Below are 19,292 nucleotides of genomic sequence, written 5' to 3' on the forward strand. Positions count from 1 at the left end.
GGAGAGACCTCGGTGCAAGTTCAGAGCCACAGGGTAACAGCAGCAAGCGCCTTGCGCAGCGTGGCCAGCGCCTCTGCCCACAGGTGGCCTCCCCATCCTGCCACCCGTGGCTGCTTGCCGTTCTCTGGGGCGCCAGAGTGAGGGCCCGCCCACCACACCACAGGGGGCAGTTCCACACCCCTGCCAAATGCGTTCACCTCTGGAGCTGACAGGTGCTTCTGCCGTGCGTTCCCTGCCTGACGTCACCCCACATTGGAAAGAGGCGGGACGCGGGGCACGGGGCGCCTGGAGGCCCAGTCAGTTGGGCGTCCCAATGCAATTCAGGTCGTGATCTCGCCATTTGTGGGTTCCAGCCCCACACGGGGCTCTGTGTTTTCAGTGCACAGCCCGCTTCAGACCCTCTGTCCTCCTCTCTCTCTGTCCCTCCCTGCTTGCCCTCACTCCTCTCTCTCTCTCTCTCAAAAATAAAAATTAGAAAATATATTAAAAAATTAAAAAGAATAAGAATAAAAAGAGGCAGGATGCATCGGGCGCAGTCCCTGCCACCTCCCTGGACTGGGGTGAGGGCGGGAGGCTCTCCCACAAGCAAGTGGTCCCTGCCAGCACGGGGTCCCACCAGCACGGGGTCCCTCCAGCACGGGATCCCATCAGCACAAGGTCCCATCATCACGGGGTCCCGCCTACACAGGGTCCCCACCAGCATGGGGTCCCTCCAGCATAGGGTCCCCACCAGCATGGGGTCCCGCCTGCACAGGGTCCCCACCAGCATGGGGTCCCTCCAGCACGGGGTCCCCACCAGCATGGGGTCCCTCCAGCACGGGGTCCCCACCAGCATGGGGTCCCTCCAGCACGGGGTCCCCACCAGCATGGGGTCCCTCCAGCACGGGGTCCCCAACAGCATGGGGTCCCTCCAGCACGGGGTCCCATCAGCATGGGATCCCACCTGCACGGGGTCCCCACCAGCATGGGATCCCTCCAGCACGGGGTCCCATCAGCATGGGTCCTGCCTGCACAGGGTCCCCACCAGCATGGGGTCCCTCCAGCATGGGGTCCCCACCAGCATGGGGTCCCGCCTGCACAGGGTCTCCACCAGCATGGGGTCACTCCAGCACGGGGTCCCCAACAGCATGGGGTCCCTCCAGCATGGGGTCCCCACCAGCATGGAGTCCCTCCAGCACGGGGTCCCATCGGCATGGGTCCCGCCTGCACAGGGTCCCCACTAGCATAGGGTCCCTCCAGCACAGGGTCCCCAACAGCATGGGGTCCCTCCAGCACGGGGTCCCCACCAGCATGGGGTCCCTCCAGCACGGGGTCCCATCAACACGAGGTCCCATCAGCACGGGGTCCCACGGCCACCTTGTTCCCAGAGCTCCCAGCAGACAGCGGGGTCCGTCCAGCTCCTTCTGAAAATGTCCTTCCTCCCAGCCTCCACCCTGCTGTCTCCTTGTCTCCTACCTCCTCACCCTGCTCCCCGCCAGCTTGACCTCCAGCCTCGCGTCCTCACTGGGCTTGAGTTTCAGGACAGTCTCCCTGCAGCCATCCCCATCCCGGACCCCAGATTCATCTGCAGGCGTCTTCCCTGCCCCCTCCTTCCCTCCCATCCCCCCGAAGTTACACCCCGACACCCTACATCTGCAGCCCTGCCTGTGACTCTGTGCTCTTGACTTCTCCTCAAAGCCCGCCTCTCGCAGGCCTCCCCCTTCTGCAAATTAGAAGTTCTTTCAGTTTTTTGGGCCGAAGTTGGTGGGACCCAGTGGTCTGACCTCATGACCTCCCAAAGGCCCAGGGCCTGAGACCACGCCATCCGGGGGCTTCCACATTGGGGGAGGGCCACACAGGCCAGAGCAGGGTCCCTTCAAGAATGTGCCTGGAATCTTGGTTCTTGTGACGATAATAGGTGACCCCCTCCAGGAATGTGAGCCACATGGTGGCTGAGGCCAGTCCCCTCCGCCCCCCACCCCCACCCTGCAGCTGTGTCCCCGCGTGTGGAAGAGTGCTCCCGGAACATGTGCTGACCAGGACCCAGAATGCCATGCGTGATTTCGTGACCCCCCAACACTCAGGCCTCGTCTTCCACCACACGTCGCTCACTAGATGTTTGTTGAATGAATGAGTGAAGGCCCGTGGGACGTGTTGCACAGATGTTTCAGGGAGACCCGCGTGCACAGTCTGAAGGGAAGGGTGTGGGGAGGCTCAAATACAGGGGCTAGATGTGGGGAGTGACGGAGAATTTGCTCCCAGGAGAATGTGGACAGTGTGGGGACAGCAACGGGACTGTCTCCTTCCCCCTGTGCTCCCTGCACCTCAGCAGGTGGTTAGCAAGCAGGATGTACCTGGTGCTTGTCATGAGGATGTGGACTGAGAACAGGGGAGGGGGAGGGAGGACGAAGGGAGGGAGAGGGGGCAAAGGGAGAACTGGAGGGGGAGGGATAGGAGGGGGAAAGGAGAAGGATGGAGGGAAGAGGGAGGGGAGGGGGAAGGGACAGGGGAGGGGAAAGGGGGGGAGGGAGGAAGAGAGAGGGAGAAGGGAAAGGGGGAGGGGTAAGGAGGCAGTTGAGGGAGGAAGTAGGGGAGGAAAGAGGGGAAGGGAGGGAGAGAGAAGGGGCGGTGGGGGGAAGAAAGCAGGAGGAGGGGATGGCAGGGTAAGGGAAGGGGAGAAGGAGGTGGAGGCAATGGGGGAGGGGGAAGGGAGGGAGAGAGAAAAGAAGGGGGAGGGAAGGAGGGAGGAAGGCAGAGGGGAGGGGATGGCAGGGCAAAGGGTAAAGGGAGGAGGAGGGAGGGGGGGAGGGGGGGAGGAAGAGAGGGGAAAGGAAGGGGAGAAGGAGGTAGAGGTGGTGGGGGAAGTGGGGAGGGAAGGAAAGAGAAGGGAGGGGCTAAAGAGGAAGGAAGGCAGGGAGGAGGGGATGGGAGAAGGAAGGGGTAAAGGGGGAGGGAGGACGGGGGAGGGAGGAAGGGGGGAGAAAGGGCGGGGGGGAGGGAGGGTCCCTTCTATTGCCAAGGGTCCTCACACTCTCCTGACTGCACACAGTGGACCACCACTGGAAGTCTGTCTACACATCTAACCGGAGGCGTGGCCCCTTTCCTGGGACGTGGTCCTGGGCAGGCGTGTATTTCAACGTCTGCGACTTCTCTCCCTTTGGAAAAGCTCACGCTCTTGGCCGGTGACCTGAAGACACCGCCCCGAAGTCACCGCACTTGAACTCCTGTCGGGCACCGGCTTCGGAAATCTGTGCGTCCCTCGGCCTGGGCGCCCCGCGAGCGGCCGCCGTCCCCGCAGTGCAGCTGGGCTGGCGGTTCGGAACCGCGGACTTGCTGCTCCTGCGGCGGGGGCGGCAGCAGGCCCGTGGGGTGCACGCGCCCGTGAGGCTCCGACCTGGTCCCGGGAATTCAGAGGCAGAGGCTGGTCCGCAGCCGCAGGCCGTTGTCCCCGCCCGTGTTCCCGCGCGCGCTCGGGGCAGACGCACGCACGGAGCAGGTGGGGAGGTGGGTGTCCCCGGAAGGGCGTCCACCACCTTCGCGGTCGGGGACAAGCCTCTGGGGCTCTGCGGGCGGCCGGCCCGGGGCCACGACCTCCGGAATCAGGGCCCAAAGGTCTGGGCCCCTCTGCCCCGAAAGGCGACGCGCTTGGACCTCAGCCGCGCCGGTCGGTCGCTTTGCTCGAGGAAACTCTCACACCAGACAAGTTGCCTTTGCGAGGAAGCGTCCCCCCAGACTTCGCCGCGTGGCTCTGCTCTTTTTCTCCCCGGCCGCACACCTGCGGTGGTTTCCCTTGGGAGCCTGAGGGCCCCGCGGTGTCTTCCCGTGACCGTGGGGGCCCCGGCGCCTTGTCCCCGGCCTGGGTCAACAAAGGCCGGGCTCCTCCACCTGGCGGCCCCAGGGCAGCGGACTGGGGACCCCAGGCGCTGACGCTGCGCTCTGTCGCGGCACACAGGCCTTCCAGCTCCTTCTCCACCCGGGGGACGGGGCCTCCCTGGCGTGGCTCTGCCATGGGCCGCCCCTGGGAATCCGTGCGTGTCACTGCCTGGGGAGCCCAGGCGCTGCCGGCTGCAGAGTCCACGACGTCCACGCAGGGAGAAGAGGCGGGTTTCACCCAAACTCAAGAGTCCTTCCCGGCTCTGCGCCAGGGCCTGGGGAGGACGCTGAGCGCCCAGCCGCGTCCGCAATCACCCCTACAGCGTGGCCCTAAACACGCGCCGCGTAAGGACCTTGGGGAGCCGGCTGGAGATGCTGCTGCCCTCGTCACTGAGGGAGGGCCCTCCGGCGCCCTCAGCAAGTCCCCGTTGTTTCCTTTCGGGGGACCCACCAGGGTCAAAGGTAAAGCTAGAGCACTCTCAGCAGAAGGGGCCGCTGTGGAGGTCGGGTCCGAGACGGCAGGGGGGTCAGAGGGGACCCCGGAGCAAGGGCCTTCCCGTGCAGAGGCCCCCAGGGACGCTCGGGCAGAAAGTTCTCGAGTGGACGGACTCAGGAGTAGGGAAGCCCCCAGGAGCACGGGCGCCGGCCTCTGGAGGGCACAGCAAGACTTGGGTAAGTCATTAGCACGGTGGGGCAAATGCACACCGTGGGGCTGTGAACTTTGCAAACTATTTTCCAGGGAAGAATAGGGTCCTGTGGCCAGTGAGGATCAACGCAGGTGTCGCTGAACACTCGTGGGGAGCGGCTGAGTGGGAAGTCCCGGCACCGCTGACCACCAGCATCCCAGCTGGGCACTCACAGATGGTTCTCTCTCTGGAGAGAAGTGGAAATGGGGAGCCCCACCTCCTCCTGGCCCCTCCTCCTCCTCCTGGCCCCTCCTCCTCCTCCTGGCCCCTCCTACTCCTCATGGCCCGTCCTACTCCTCGTGGCCCCTCCTCCTCATGGCCCCTCCTCCTCCTCCTGGCCCCTCCTACTTATGGCCCCTCCTCCTCCTCATGGCCCCTCCTACTTATGGCCCCTCCTCCTCCTGGCCCTTCCTACTTATGGCCCCTCCTCCTCCTCACGGCCCCTCCTCCTCCTCATGGCCCCTCCTACTTATGGCCCCTCCTCCTCCTGGCCTTTCCTACTTATGGCCCCTCCTCCTCCTCATGGCCCCTCCTCTTCACCCCTCCTCCTCCTCCTGGCCTCTCCTCCTCGTGGTCCTCCTCTTCTTCCTGGCCCCTCCTCCTCCTCATGGCCCCTCCTCCCGCTGGCCCCTCCTCCTCCCCTAGCCCCTCCTCCTCTTCCTGGCCCCTCCTCCTCCTGGCCTCTGCAGCGCCCCCACTTCTCACGCAAAATTACTGCATTTCAGACCCTCCTGTTCCTTCTTCAGAACTGACCTGGAGGAGATAATTACCAACAGCACTTAGCACCCCGCTTCTCTCTTCTTATAGAACGTGGGGATCCTTGAACGTATTGTTGCATTAAACATGTGAGTAACCGGCTTGGGGCTGCGTGTGCTTGGTTAGGGTTCTCCCATTAACGCCCACACGTTCCAAACCCAATGTTGCACAAATCCGACTCGCATCGGAGATGTTGTGTGCTGTTTCCATGGAAACCTTCTCCCCCACCCTGCCGTCGCTGCCACTCCCTGGTTTTAAGCTTAATTCTGTAAAAACATGCAATTCAGCTGGCAGGCACTTTCAGATTTAAATATAGAGATTGGATTAAATTGGTGTAGAAGCTATGTTTGAATCCATAGCGCACGAAACGAATAAAATCCGATAATGTTACGGAATGTGGGAGAAAACTGAGATGGGGGGGTAGAGCCCCATCAGACACTTTCTTCAATGTCAAATTATGCTTGATTTAGCTTTAGTTTTTGGTATTTCATTAACATGTGTGCTAAGACATCTCTGAGGGGAAAAATTAGTTTGGGGTTTTTTTTGTTGCTGTTGTTGTTTTTTAAGTGAGGTTCTGTTCTGCTTGTATAACTCGCTTTCTGCCTCCGTGTGTGGTAAGACGCCCAAAGGCTGCGGCTCCTTCCGGCCTTTGGCCCTGAGAGGCAAGTGGGCCTTAGGACGTGCTCTGGCCAATGAACAGAGCGGGACAGACGTGCAAATCGCGCACATCTTGAGCCAGTCTCACGAGCCACACATGCTCCAGTTCTTACTTTGGGAAACCTTCGACCCTCACTGCCAGGAGCGGAAGCTCCCGCTAACCTACGGGGAGGGGAGGTACCCGGGGGCGGCCGCCCGGTCAGCCCACAACAGACCCCGGGATCAACCAGCCAGGGCCAAGAGAACGGCCTGGCTGAGCCCAACCCACAAGACAATGAGCTGCATAGATGACTGTTCTTTTGACTTTGAGGTCTGGGGTGTTTTGTGCAACAGAAGCTGACTCTGCTACGCTGTCCGACAGTGAAACGTTACATGGTGTTTGTTGCGTGGAAGTAGGAAGCAAAGAAACCCTGATAGCCTTGCTTTTTAAAGCGGGGCGTTGAATGGTATCCAGGTGAGAGGGAGCACGGTCTTCATGCAACCCCGTGGGGTTCAGATCTGAAGATCTGTGCACAGGGCCGCTCCTGTCTCCATCCCCACACGGCTGACAAGGGGGTCCTGCAAGGCAGGCCCTACCTGGGCCCGGTGACTCGGGGTTCTCAGTCACCCCCGCCCCCCCCCCACCCTTTCTCTGGTCTGATCACTGAGTGCAAATGGACCACAGGTGGAATTTAAGAACGATGCTCCAGATCCTTTTGTACAGGCTGTTCTGGTCTCCCACTTGACTCCCAAACAGTGCTCGCGAACCCACGAAGTAGCAAAGTGAACGCTTGTGCACACACACGAACTCCTGTGTGTTGAGTGAGAAGGGACAGCTCTGGCTGTCGGCACGCATTGGGTGTGTGCAGAAGGAAGGTCTGTCGGTGACAACGGAGGTGCCGCTCTGTGCTCCGGCCTCAGGGCGCGTGTGTGACGGGCTCCCGTCCTCGCGGTGCCCTGGCACGTGGGGTCATCACAGGCACTTCGCGAACGGCACTCGACGCAGGAAAGGCGTTTCTAGATGAAAGACAGTTAACCTTCTTTGGAGGGCTTACCTTCCACACGCAGAACCGGCGTGCTCGCGGGACCGGAGACACCCCCGTGGTGCCGTCCTCACGTCGCACGCGGGAATTACACACACAGCTCACACCCACACTCTGCTCTCCATCACATCTTGCGTCTTCCCACGGAAGTGAGCCACGCTGCGGGCGAGAAAGCGGGCAAACGGCCAGGGTCTGCTCCCGTGGGCCGCTGCCTCTTAGTGACACTCAGATGGACGGCTTGGCCCCCGTATCAGCGATTTTTGCTGTTCCGAATACCGAGGGCACCAGACGTTTCGGATCTGTAATCTCGTCTGATCTCTCCAACCACCCTGCAAGGCAGATGGCATTATCCTATTGAAAAGATTAAGACACAGAGGCTCGGAAAGGAGGAAGCCTGTCAAGGTCAAAGGCAGTAGGGGAGGAGCTGAGATCAGAACCCGACGGAGGGAGCGGAGGGGTGCCCCAGCAGCGCCCCGGTCTGTTGCTTGGTTTGCTGTCAGAGCGGGACCCTCTCCAGGGGAGCCTGCCTCTGGGACATCTTCCCCCCAAAGTACCGGGAAGACTCCGACTGAGAGACAACATACCCATTTGCATGTTTCTTGAAAAACAACCATTTGGGGTTGTGCAAAGTATTCAGGAGCCAAATGGCAGCTCAAAATGATTGGGGGAAGTGCATTCGTGACAATCCAAAGTGCTCCATCAGGGCGAACGCATTGGGCGAATGTTCAGGGGCGACCGTAGACCATCTGCCGCGGGGGAGCCGCTGCCAGCTCGTGCGCCACGAGCACCGTGGCAAGAAAAGAGCCCCGCGTACTTACTGGCCACCAACACGTTGAGATGTTTTTGTCACCAAATTCCAAGACGGGATCCAGACCCACCAAAGCATGTTTAATGCACGTGGGCAACTCCCGCATCTCACTTATCCTTCCAAGGCTAAGATACTATTACCAAGCGCACAACAGTCAGCGCTAATTATCGCTCGGTCGAGTTGCCTGCCTTTGTCATTAAGCAGGAGTAACATGTTGCTAATTCTATGTTCAATTCCAAGAAGCATCCCTCTGCACCTGCTCCCTTTCGGGAAGGCTGGCTCCGGGAAGCGGGGGGTGTTCTCCAGTGTCATCTGCTCGACAGGAATGGACCCTACTGTGTGCCTGCCTCCCTCTCCTCCCCCTCCTCCCTTTCCCCTCCTCCCCTCCCCTCCACTATCCCTCCTCCCCTTCCCCTGACTCCCTCTCCTCCCTTTCCCTCTCCCCCTCCTTCCTTTGCCCTCCTCCCCTCCCTTCCACTTCCCCTCCTCCCCTTTCCCCCACTTCCCCTCCTCCCTTTCCTCTCCTCCCCTCCTTCTTTGCCCTCCTCCCTCCCTTCCACTTCCCCTCCTCCTTTCCTTCTCCTCTTCCTCTCCCTTTGCCCTCCTCCCCTCCCCTCCACTACCCCTCCTCCCTTTCCCTCTCCTCCCCCTCCTTCCTTTGCCCTCCTCCCTCCCTTCCGCTTCCCCTCCTCCCCTTCCCCCCACTACCCCTCCTCCCTTTCCCTCTCTTCCCCCTCCTTCCTTTGCCCTCCTCCCATCCCCTCCACTACCCCTCCTCCCTTTCCCTCTCCTCTTCCTCCTCCCTTTGCCCTCCTCCCCTCCCCTCCACTACCCCTCCTCCCTTTCCTTCCCCTCCCCTTCCTTCCTTTCCTCCTCCTCCCCCTCCCCTCCACTCCCCCTCTTCCCCCTCCCCTCCACTCCCCCTCTTCCCTCTCCACTCCACTCCCCTTTCTCCCTTTCCCCCTCCTCCCCCTCCTCCTTCTCCTTCCCACTCTCTCCCCTCCTCCCCTTCCTCCTCAGGTGCAGCAGGTAGGTTCCAATGCTGGCTACCCTCAGGTCCTCCCCTGCTGACTGGCTCCTGGTCCCATCAAGAGGTACAATCTGACCTTCTTTGGCCCCGGGCTTGCCATAATGACAGCTGAGGGATCAAATGCAGAGGAAGTGACCTAGGGACCCCAAGGTTTCCATCAGAATCTCTGCCCAGCGAGCACCCGGGTCTCTGGGAGCCGCCCCCCGCCGCCCTGACCTGGAGAAGCCCAGACACCCAGCCCCACGTGCTGTGCCCGTCAGCCGCCCAAGGGGAGCTTCCAGACCATGGTGCTGCTCCCCAGTCTGTCACTGGCCACACCCGTGCAGGAGCCCTGTCCGGAGAGGCTGGAGGTCCTGATGGGGTGCTGTCCTCAGTCACCCGGTGCGTGGACGGGCACGGCGAGACCTGGGCCCAGTGCTATCCCCTCACCCCCCGCCCCTGGTCACTTACACGTCCCAGACCTCAGGTTCCCCCCTCCAGGATGGAGGCGCTCAGGGCCTCAGGCTGAAGTGGCTTTGGTGAGGGTTCGGCGAGGAAAGTGTGGATGGACATGCCCTGCAAACCCAGCTGCACGATGGTCGTCCTGAGTGGCGCTCAGTACAATGGACCGTGGGACCGATGGATGGGGGCGGCTGGGACACGGCTATGTCCATCCTGCCTCTGCTTTCTGTGCGTCCCACACAGACATGGATTTCCCGAGCAGGGACGGACACATAGCACACCTGATTGCAGGGAACAGGTGACATCCTGCGTGGTGCACTCAACGGCCACCAGGATGGGACTGTTGTCCTCAGTTCTGCTTCTCTCGCCAAGGCCATAACCCCAGGGCCTCAGGGCCGGTGTTGACAAGCCGGAGTAACCCTCCCGCGCCGTCTGGGGCCCTCCTGCACCATCTGGGGCAGGCCTGCTTCAGGCCAGCGGGACACCCCTGCCTTCTTGTCAGGGCAGCTCAGCCAGAGCTCGGACACGTCCCCAGGACACGCGGTGGCCTCGTGCTCTCCAGACGCTGGGGACCCGGGGCACAGCCGTGTGACTCAAGAGAACCACAGACATAGACTGAGCCACAGAGATGGCAGACAAGAGGTGTGGGCCACTCGTCAGGCCCTGGCCTCTCCCCATACCGCCACCATTTGACCTTTCCCCTTTGACCTTTCCTGCGTCTGGGCTCCTTTCTCTTTCTCGGGTTCATTCCACATTTACTTGTCTTCGTGGGCATGGGTTGCACCTGCGCCTGGCTCTCACGTCCCGGTCGGCCACCCTTTCCCAGGACAGCCTCCTGACTTCCTGCTGTCACACTGTGTCCTCGCGGGAACCAGACAGCACGTCCTGCGTGTGCTGTGCCCCCCCCCCCCGCGACCGCTGCGGGGGCCCGGACCCACTCACCTCTGTTCACACAGAAAACGACGGCCGGTGCTGAGCTGCACGTTCGACACGGAGAACAAGGACGGTACCACTGCCTCTTATCCCTTGGAAAAGATCTCGGGAATGGGGCTTTTTGAGCGGCAAGGCAGTCCCATCTCCGTCAGAGGGGAGCGCTTCCGTACTGGACAGCAGGTAACGTCCCCCTCGAGCGCCTGCAGAGGCGCGAGCCTGAGGGGGCAGCGGCGGTGGGGAGAGGGAATCCTGGAGAAGGTGAGCCCTCAGGGAGGAAGGGAAGTCCCATGCTGAACCTCTGCGCGGAAGGGCTCGGGGCCCCAGCGCCAAGGTACCCTTCCCCCAAGGACGCCCCGATGTGGCCTTTCAGACAGAAACCAGAATCTGTCATGCTCTTCTCTCAAAACGGGAGCAAGACTCAAACAGAAGGGAGACTTGGGGAGCTGAGGACAAGTGGCAGCCAGGGGTTCACACACACAGCGCAGAGGGATCTCGGATCTGGGACCCACCAGGGGCGCCAGAAATGCAGGCAGCCTGCCAACTGGCGTGCGGTGAGCGGGCCGGGTAAATGCCCTCAACAGCAACAGACCTTCAGACCTGCCGAGCGCTGAAGTATGTTTGAGTCTTGTCATAAAATGCAGGAAAATAAAGGAACGCTTGATTCTTCATTAAATCCTAGAATGTTCTCACTCTGGGACAAGTAATTTTAGGGCAAATAAAATCAACCACCCAACCAACAAATATTTTCTATGTGGAAATGAGGAAAGTGGGCAATTGGGTGAATCTGACCCAATTAAGCAAATCGTATCCAAAAGCATAGATGTCCAAGTTGAGCCCAAACCTACCATATAAAGATCCTTAGTAATACTGTCGGAGGTTTTGCTTGATGAATGTTTTCTTGCACGAGCAGAGAATTAAACGGACAGCGAGCCAACGGCTGGTGCAGAGGGTGACTCGTGAAGCACGACAGTCCGACGCGCAGGAAGGGGAGTGGACGGGTGTCACAGGATGACCGGGTGAGGACCCCCGGCGACCTCAGCGAGCCGCAGCCGGGGGCCGGCTTGCAAAAGCCGACGGTCAACAGGATGGACGAAAAGTCGAAGCTTGAATCTGAACACGACTAGAAGTTGCCTGCGGGGGACGGGAATCACTTCTTTCAGCGGCCCTGGTGTCAGTGGCTCAGGTCGCATCAGTGACTGTAGGTGCAAAGGAACCAGCAGTCTGGCCACGTGCACACGTGTGTATTACACGCACGTGCACACACACATTTGTGCACACGTGCACGCACATGCACACATACGTACGCGCGCACATAGACACGCGCCCACACAACAGGGGCCTGGAGGTAAGCGTGGGGTCTGTCTGCATGGCTGTGGGTCAGAGAACACAGGGGTCTCTCCTTGTTTGCCAGGACAGCCCGGCTGAAGGAAACTCCACTCCCAGAAAGGATCTTTCTGCTGCCTTCGAGGGCAAAGTCTGCCATGCTCCTCCTCCCAAAGGAGGACCAAGTTCTCCTTCGATGCCGCGCTGCGGCCTTACGTCCGTTTCCGCGTAAAGTGACCAGAGAGAAAGCAAGCAGCCTGCTGGCATCTCGCGGGGGAGCCACACTCAGCGCCTTTTTGCTTCCGCTTCCAGCCAGGGGGATAATGCAGGATGATGCAGTCACTCCTGCACATGGTGCAAAACCCCTTTCACCGCGGCCAAACCCACGCACGGCCACGTGGTACCGTGAGGTTCAGATTCAACAGGAATGCACCTGTCACAAGTCGGTTGGGGAGCCGGCTCCACAGGCACCAGGGCGCCCACGCAGGTATCTCCTGAGAGGCCCAAAGCCCTCGGCCCCAGGGAAGGTAGGAGGTTTAGCAAACGCCACACGCTGGTGCACCGAACCATGGGAATTTACCCATCCTTGGCTGCTCTGGGACGTGCACAAACACCTCGTAGCCTCAGGCCGACGAGAAAGTTGTGGAGCCAAGATTCAGGCTTTCGGTCTTCTGAATACGAAGTCATTCCCGATGAGTAAATCATTCATCTTTTTGGGAGGGATGGGGATTTTTTTTTCCTCCCTCCATTAGACCTTAGAGTCGTTTGGACACATCATGTTGCTGGGACCCCGATGACCCCTCCAGGGCGGCAGGCCTGGGATTCACGGGGCCTGTTCCAGATGAGGACACAGGTGCCAAGGTGGCCCAGCTGCTGGCGGGGTCTGCGGCTCAGCCGGACAAGGGGATCCCCATCTTAACAGCTGGGACGTCTCGTATTCCATGTCTGCTCTGTCGGCAAACGTTTGCAGTAACCCCAGGGTCACGTTTCAGGCCCCTATTCCAAGAAACTGAGGCACAAGCTCACACATTCAGCAAGTAGAGGAGGTGCGATTTGTGTAAGCGTGCACTCTCCTCAGCCCCCCGACTCCCAGGCCGGGCTCCCTGGGGAACAGAGACGTTCCGCCAGGAGGGGGTGAACGTTCCCCCGGGGTGAGGAGGGGAAGCTCCCGGTGCCCTGGGTCTGGCGGGTTCCGCCACACAGCCCCCAGTCCTCAGCCGACGCCAAGCACAAACCTGTGACGTGCCTTTCATCCCGTTTCCGTCCCCCAAATGCAGTCCTTCTTTCCAAAGACTCAACGGCACGTGTTTCCCGCAATCGTTGCTAAGCTCGTCACATCTCCGTGATGCCACAAAACCAGAGCAGAATCCGACTGCCGCACAAACTGTAACGACCTGTTCGCACGCGAGAGAGGTGATAGTCCCAAGTCTGACAAGCAGTTCCGCGCGCAGTATCCGTAAAGACCGCGATAATTGTTTGTTGAGGCACCTCGGGAGGGGGCATCTGCAGCCCTGGGCAGAGCCAAACGCGGCGGGTGTGTTTGTGACCAGGCCCCCCACTGCTCAGTTATAAATGATTCACAGACAGGCAAAGGGGCAAGTGCTGGATGGGACTCGGGGAGGAGCCCCGACCACCTTCCGGGTCTCAGGGATCCCAGCTGGGGGATCCCGTCTGTGAGGACGGCGTGGAGGGGCCCCAGGGCGGCTCAGTCGGGAGAGTGTGCGACTTCGGCTCAGGTCACGATTTCGCGGTTCGTGGGTTCAGGCCCCTCGTTGGGCTCTGTGCTGACCGCTCGGAGCCTGGAGCCCGCTTGAGATTCTGTGTCTCCCTCTCTCTCTGCCCCTCCTCTACTGACGCTCTGTCTCTCTCTCACAGATAAACAAAAGGACAGCACGGAGCCGTGTCCCAAGGCCGCCCTGCACGGCCGGGCCAGGCAGCGTCCCCTGGTGCTTCTGCACGTGTGGTAGCCTGGTCTTCAGGGCAAAGGAACTGAAGGAGCCTCGTGCCCGGAATGTGACACAGTCACCGTTGTCACCGTCCTGGCGGCCCTGTTACTCTCAGTTAAGTTTTGCTCCGAGAGCGAGTAGCCAGCCCGTCGCTTCGTCACGCCCAGCCCAGACTTTCTGCTGAAAACGCTCTGACGTCAGCACATCAGGGGCGCCTCTCAGAACACGCACTGCTGCTTTTCCCGCACGCTTGCTGGACGGGAGTAGAGTCCACACAGAGCCCCTGCAGACACCCGAGGGCCGCCGGCCCGCCTGCCCCACCTCACAGAGCCCCTGCACACAGCCGCTGATGCTCCAGAGCCCCTCAACCCCGGGCCCACCCCACTGACCGCACCAAGCGCCTCCGTCCTCTCCCATCCTGAGCAGGCTCTGGTGGGAGGGGCTGGGAGAAAGGGGAGGGCGAAGGGAGAGAGAAAGAGAAAGGGCCCGAGGCAGCCGTTGACCTCGTCCTCTTCCTAGACTCCAGGGGTCTTGGGGTAGAAGGAGCTTCTCAGAGCTTCAGGAACAGTCGAGAGGGCGGGTTCGGGGCGGTGGGGGGGGTCACGTCCATGTTGTGCGGACCCTTGTTTCCACGAGGAAGCCTGCCTCGCAGTCCTCCCCCAGGGATGGCGGGTGGGGGAGTCTGCACGCAGCATCCGCGGCCCCCGTGGGGCTGTGCCCTCCAAGGGGTGAGGCCACGACCTGTGCTGTGCGGGGCGAGCCCTCCATGCCATCCAGAGTCTGCGGCGGGCAGGGGTTTCTCCGTCTTTCCAGGCGAGCGCTCTGCCCCCCGTGGCAGGGCTCTCCCCACACCGGGGGAGGGGGGCGGGGGCTGCAAAGCGTCCCTCAGCGATTCCACGTTGGTTTCGAATTCACCGAGAGAAAGTGGTGCAGCCAGGTTATCAACCCCCAAAGTCCAGCGCGCTTGTGCATTTCCTCGGTCAGGACTTGTGACAAATAGACTGGCATTTAGAAACCAAAGTCACAAGGGGCCGCACGACCCGTGGCGTCGCCAGGGTGCAGGGAAGGCACGTGGCGCTGGCTGGGGTCTGCGCGGGACGCCGGCTCTCCAGGCCCCAGCTCTGCTCGTCACCCACACCGTGTCCGCAGCCACATTCCGGGAGCTCGGTGTCAGAGGTCGGAGGAGCAGGTGAGCCTGTCCCGCTGTGGTTCTGGCAAAGACTCACCCCAGACGGCCCCGTCTGCACCCTCAGTGTGGACCAGCCATGGACCTGCGTTAGGAGAATAGCCCTAGACCTTGAAGGCCAGCGGGGAGGGGCACAGCTCGGCTGCCCCAACCCCACCCGGGGAGGCTCTGCACTTGTGATCCTACGGGAAAGTTCCAGGAACCAACACCCACTCAACTCCTCTTAAAGCTGGGGCAGGAAAGTGACCGTACTCTCGTCGCAGGTAGGACTGAAATACTCTTCCTCTGTTGCAAGAAATGGAGAAAGAGGGCAGAACCTTAACGAGAACGGCACCCAGGAGATAGATGGTCCCCAAGCAGGGGCACAGGAGAGCCACCTTCAGACGTTGGGACAATAGAGACAATGGCGTGAGGGTCCCCGACGGTGGAAGGGGCTTGTGGTGACAGCTGTTCTCTGCACCTGCTCGACCCACGTGCACGGGGGGGGGGGGGGGTGGGAGGGAGTGGGCGGGGACTCATCAGAATGCTCACGCACGGGGGGGCAGGGGGACGGGGAGCAGGGAGGAGCCCATCAGAGGGGAGCCCTGCCATCCACCACCAGCTCCAGGTCGGGCGGGGTGACTGTGGGTCTGAATCGGGGTCTGAACCTCTGCTGTCTGGGCCCTGCAGCCCAGCGAGCGGGGGACAAGCAGGCCTGATTTGCAGGCTGGGCAGGACAGAGAAACAGCAGCTGTAGGTTGTAATTCTGTGGGCGACCGAGAAGGGGTCATGTTGCGGATTTTTACCCAAATGCACTCTCCCCCCCACCCCAGACAAAGTGATAACTGTGATGTCACAGCCACCTTCCTGCAGGAAGATTTATTCTAGCGCCTCAGACTGCACACCTGGACCCACCGACGTGTACCTGCCGAGGCTGAAAGGACACGTTTCTCTCCCCCGTGTCCCCAGCTAAGCACCTGCTCTCACGAACGGTGACCCACCACACGGCCCTCAAGTACTGAGTTCCAGGGCTCGCGATGTGCTTGGAAAAGCTGCCATAGAGGCTGGTGACCCTCATGGCACTCCCTGAATTCTGTGGGGCGAGGTGGGGGGGGGGGCGCTGCTCACCTAAAAACTTCTCCCTGTATGTGTCTTCGTGCCCAAATTTCCACTTTTTATGAGGATCCCAGTGGTAGGGGATTTGGGCCCTCCCAGTGACCTCCTCTTAACAAATCCCATTTCCAAATAAGGTCAGGTTAAAGATAAGATGAACCTGGGGGGACACAGGGGACCCATGACAAGGACCGGCCCAGAATGAAGGGGGACCCTCAGTTTTGAGAGAGACGTCTCTGGTAAGGAACTGAGACACCAAAGCCAGGAGGCTGCACGGAGGCCCCGCTGGACGGGGGACACGCCTGGAACCATCACCCCCACTCACGGCAAACCTGCCTGTCTGCTCGTGAGACGTGACTGTGCAGGCCCGGCCGTCCCCAGCCTCCAATTAACGCCGACCCATCGCGGCCGTCTCGCCAGCCTGAGCCTCGCGGCCCTGCCCACCGCACCTGCAGATGGGGCCCAGGGCCTGGAACCCGGCCAGGCAGGCCCGCCAGCTCCTCCTGCTCTGGTCTCTGCACGCCCCGGACGGCCTCTGCTGGGCCGCGCTAACCCCAGCCCCCCAAAGGCTGCTCCCAGGTTTTTAATTGAATGTTTTCAAATTTTGTACTCGAGCCCGGAGGCACTGTGCTCTCAGAGGGCGTGATTTTACAAATTGGAGAAAAAGTAAAATAAAATAAAACAAAATAAAGGAAAGGTCTTTCTGTTCTCTCCCTCCCCCACCCCCACACTAGGGGAAGGCAAGCGTAAGGAGGCCGTGTTGGGGAAGCCTGTGAACTCGCTGTAAAAGCCCAGAGCCCTGTGGTTCCCTCACATCCCCTCGAGGTGCTCACCTTTAGCACACACGACAAGAGACTCCCGCACTCCGCCCGCCCTCTGACAATTGTCCCCTCAGGTCCGTTTAGCACCCACTTCCCGGCCTCTGGGGCCCGATGACCGGCCTGCCGGAGATCCCTGGGGACTTCTGTCTCTGGTCGCAAAGCTGTGAAATGAGAGCTCACACCTGCTCCCTGCCTCAGTCTCCAGCCCGGAGAAGGCCCGCCTCCCTGGGAGCAGGGGTGGGGAGGGAGGGCGGCAGAGGGAAGGAGAGTTGTGAGGCTGTGCGTCCACTTGTCTGTCTGTAGGGCTCCTGTTGTTTTCTCTGCCCCTGAAGGAACGCTGACACGTAGAGGCACCAGAACTATAAGGGACCACGTGTGGGGACAGAGGGGCCTTAGCGGGCCACCCACCAAATGCACTGGCGGGGAGTCCCCCCGCAGGTGGCACCTTCCCGACCATCTCTGGAGGCCGAAGCGTCTGCAGGGCGAGCCTGTGACCAGGTGTGGGATCTGAGCACAGCCGAGGCCCTGAGCCTGGCCTTGGAGGCCCGGGAGGAGTCTGATTCTGCGTCACACCCTCTCTCTGCGGTCTCTGAGATTCCATATGAACGCATGGCCCTGGAAGAGCCCCAAGGCCTCTACTGAATTTAACACTTCTACACATAAATAGGACTGTGTCACTTCCTGTTTAGAAACTTAAAGTGATTTGCCATCACCCACAAAACCTCGGTTTTCAGCACTCTGCCTGCCTCTCACATCTCCTCTCTCTTACTCGCTCCCTTAGACACACCTGCCCTCCAGCCACCCTGCAGCACCTGTGGAACCCCGAACTCCCTATCCCGCTCTGGGCCAGAGCCTCTGAAGATGTTACAGCGTCTACCTGATGAACTCCTATTCATCCCTCAAAACCCAGTTGACACGGCCTCGTTGCAGAGGCATCCTTTTTCCTCTCGGCAGAGCTTATGAGTCTTGCCTTCCTGTTCTCACATCCCCCATTATATGCCGAGCACAGCGGATGCCCTCCCTCCCGACCACTCACTCCTCCACCATCAGGACGATGTCTGGTTGTGGTCAGGTTCCCAGGGTGCCAAGCCCAGTGCCTTCCCCACGGCAGGGGCCCAGGTGCTCTTGTGAAAGAATGTGTGGTCCTCCGATCTCACAAACACCTCTACAGAGAATACACTCCAAGCCAAGGAGACACGCACGACCGCTCACCACCTGTTCAATGAAGGGGCCTGCTTGGCGCACCGCCTCGCAAAGCGTGGCGGGGAAAAGTCTGGGCTCAGAGGCACTGAGTGCAGAGACCAATTAGTGAGGCCCGCCACGGACAGAGGACAGAGGAACAGACAGAGTGACAAGGCTCCAACCGGATGGAGGCTCGCCCCAGAGTCCCTCCGGGGCGGTGGAACAAGGAAGGAAGGGACATTTGGGGGGCCCTCCAGATCCCCGAGCCAACGGCCTCATTACCCCTCGGGACCTCTGTCCGGGAGGAATCAGCCCCGTGTGCCTGAGGCCGCGTGTCAGCGTGGCTCTCCTCCCGGCTCCCCAGAGCACCGGCCGTCCGCCTTGCTCGCTGAGACGGCTGGTGCGTAGCCTTTTCCGAGATGGGTTGGAGGCTTGTGCCTTCCGGCAGAGTGAAGGACAAACCCGGGTCTTGCTTTTCTGCGTCTCGGTGGTTCCCTGTTTACGCCGTAACTGCGGGCGGGCGTGCATCTGGCAGTGCCCCTCCTGTGCTCCACACCAGCCGGGGCGGTCGTGCCGCATGGGCATTCTACCGGGACGTGTGTGTGGGTCGCGAAAACGAGGCCCTCACGGACTCTGACGACGTGGACCAGATCCGAGGGAAGGGGGTGACCCTCAGCCTCATTGTTCCCCTCTGACGAGCAGGAGACGCCGTGAGCAGGGCAACGGTATCAGAGCCGGGCAGGAAATGAGCTGGTCCCACCTGCCACGGGCTGATGACGGAGAGCCTCTCCCAGTCTCTGGGAAGTCCCCCATCGGGCGGCTTTGAACCCCAGTCTGTCACAGCGCGAGGCAAAAACAAATACGAACAGAAGTGACAGCGCGGGGGACAGGCGGTGCGGGCGGGTCCATCCCAGCGGCAACCCCGGGCTGCAGCTCTGGGGTCGGGGTCCTCGTCCACAGTGTGTGTGGGAAGTCGTGGACACAGTGCCAGATTTCGCGGATCTCCAGCTGCAGAGGACAGAGCGAGGGGCCCGTGAGAACCCAAGCACTCTTCCCTAGGCCCGTGAACTCTCATGATCCTTGTTACAGTGATAACCAAACAAGAACACGCACGTGCGTGTTCCTGGCGCCCTCTTCTCAACATCCACCCAGAAGGCCATCAGATGACGAATGGGAAAGCAGCCTGTGTGTTCCTCGGGCGCCGAACGCCACAGCACCCACACGGGCTGCCACGGGCTTAACCTTGAAAACGTGGCGCTCAGCGAAAGGACCAGTCACCAAAGACCACATATCATATGATTCCACGGACGCGCGGTGTTCACGGTGGGCAAACCCACAGACACAGAAAGTGGGCTCATGTCCACCAGAGGCTGGAGGAGCAGAGAATGATTGCTAACACGTTCGTATGGGTGTCCATCTGGGGTGATGAAGTGTGGAAGCAGATGATGGTGACAGCTGTGTCACACTGCGAATGTCTTTCGTGTCACTGCTTGTACGTGTCCAGTGGTGTGTGTTTTAGCACAACGAAAACGATAACTCTGCCTCCGTGTCCATGGA

Source organism: Acinonyx jubatus, chromosome B4 (assembly GCF_027475565.1).
Source record: "Acinonyx jubatus isolate Ajub_Pintada_27869175 chromosome B4, VMU_Ajub_asm_v1.0, whole genome shotgun sequence".
Lineage (NCBI taxonomy): Eukaryota > Metazoa > Chordata > Mammalia > Carnivora > Felidae > Acinonyx > Acinonyx jubatus.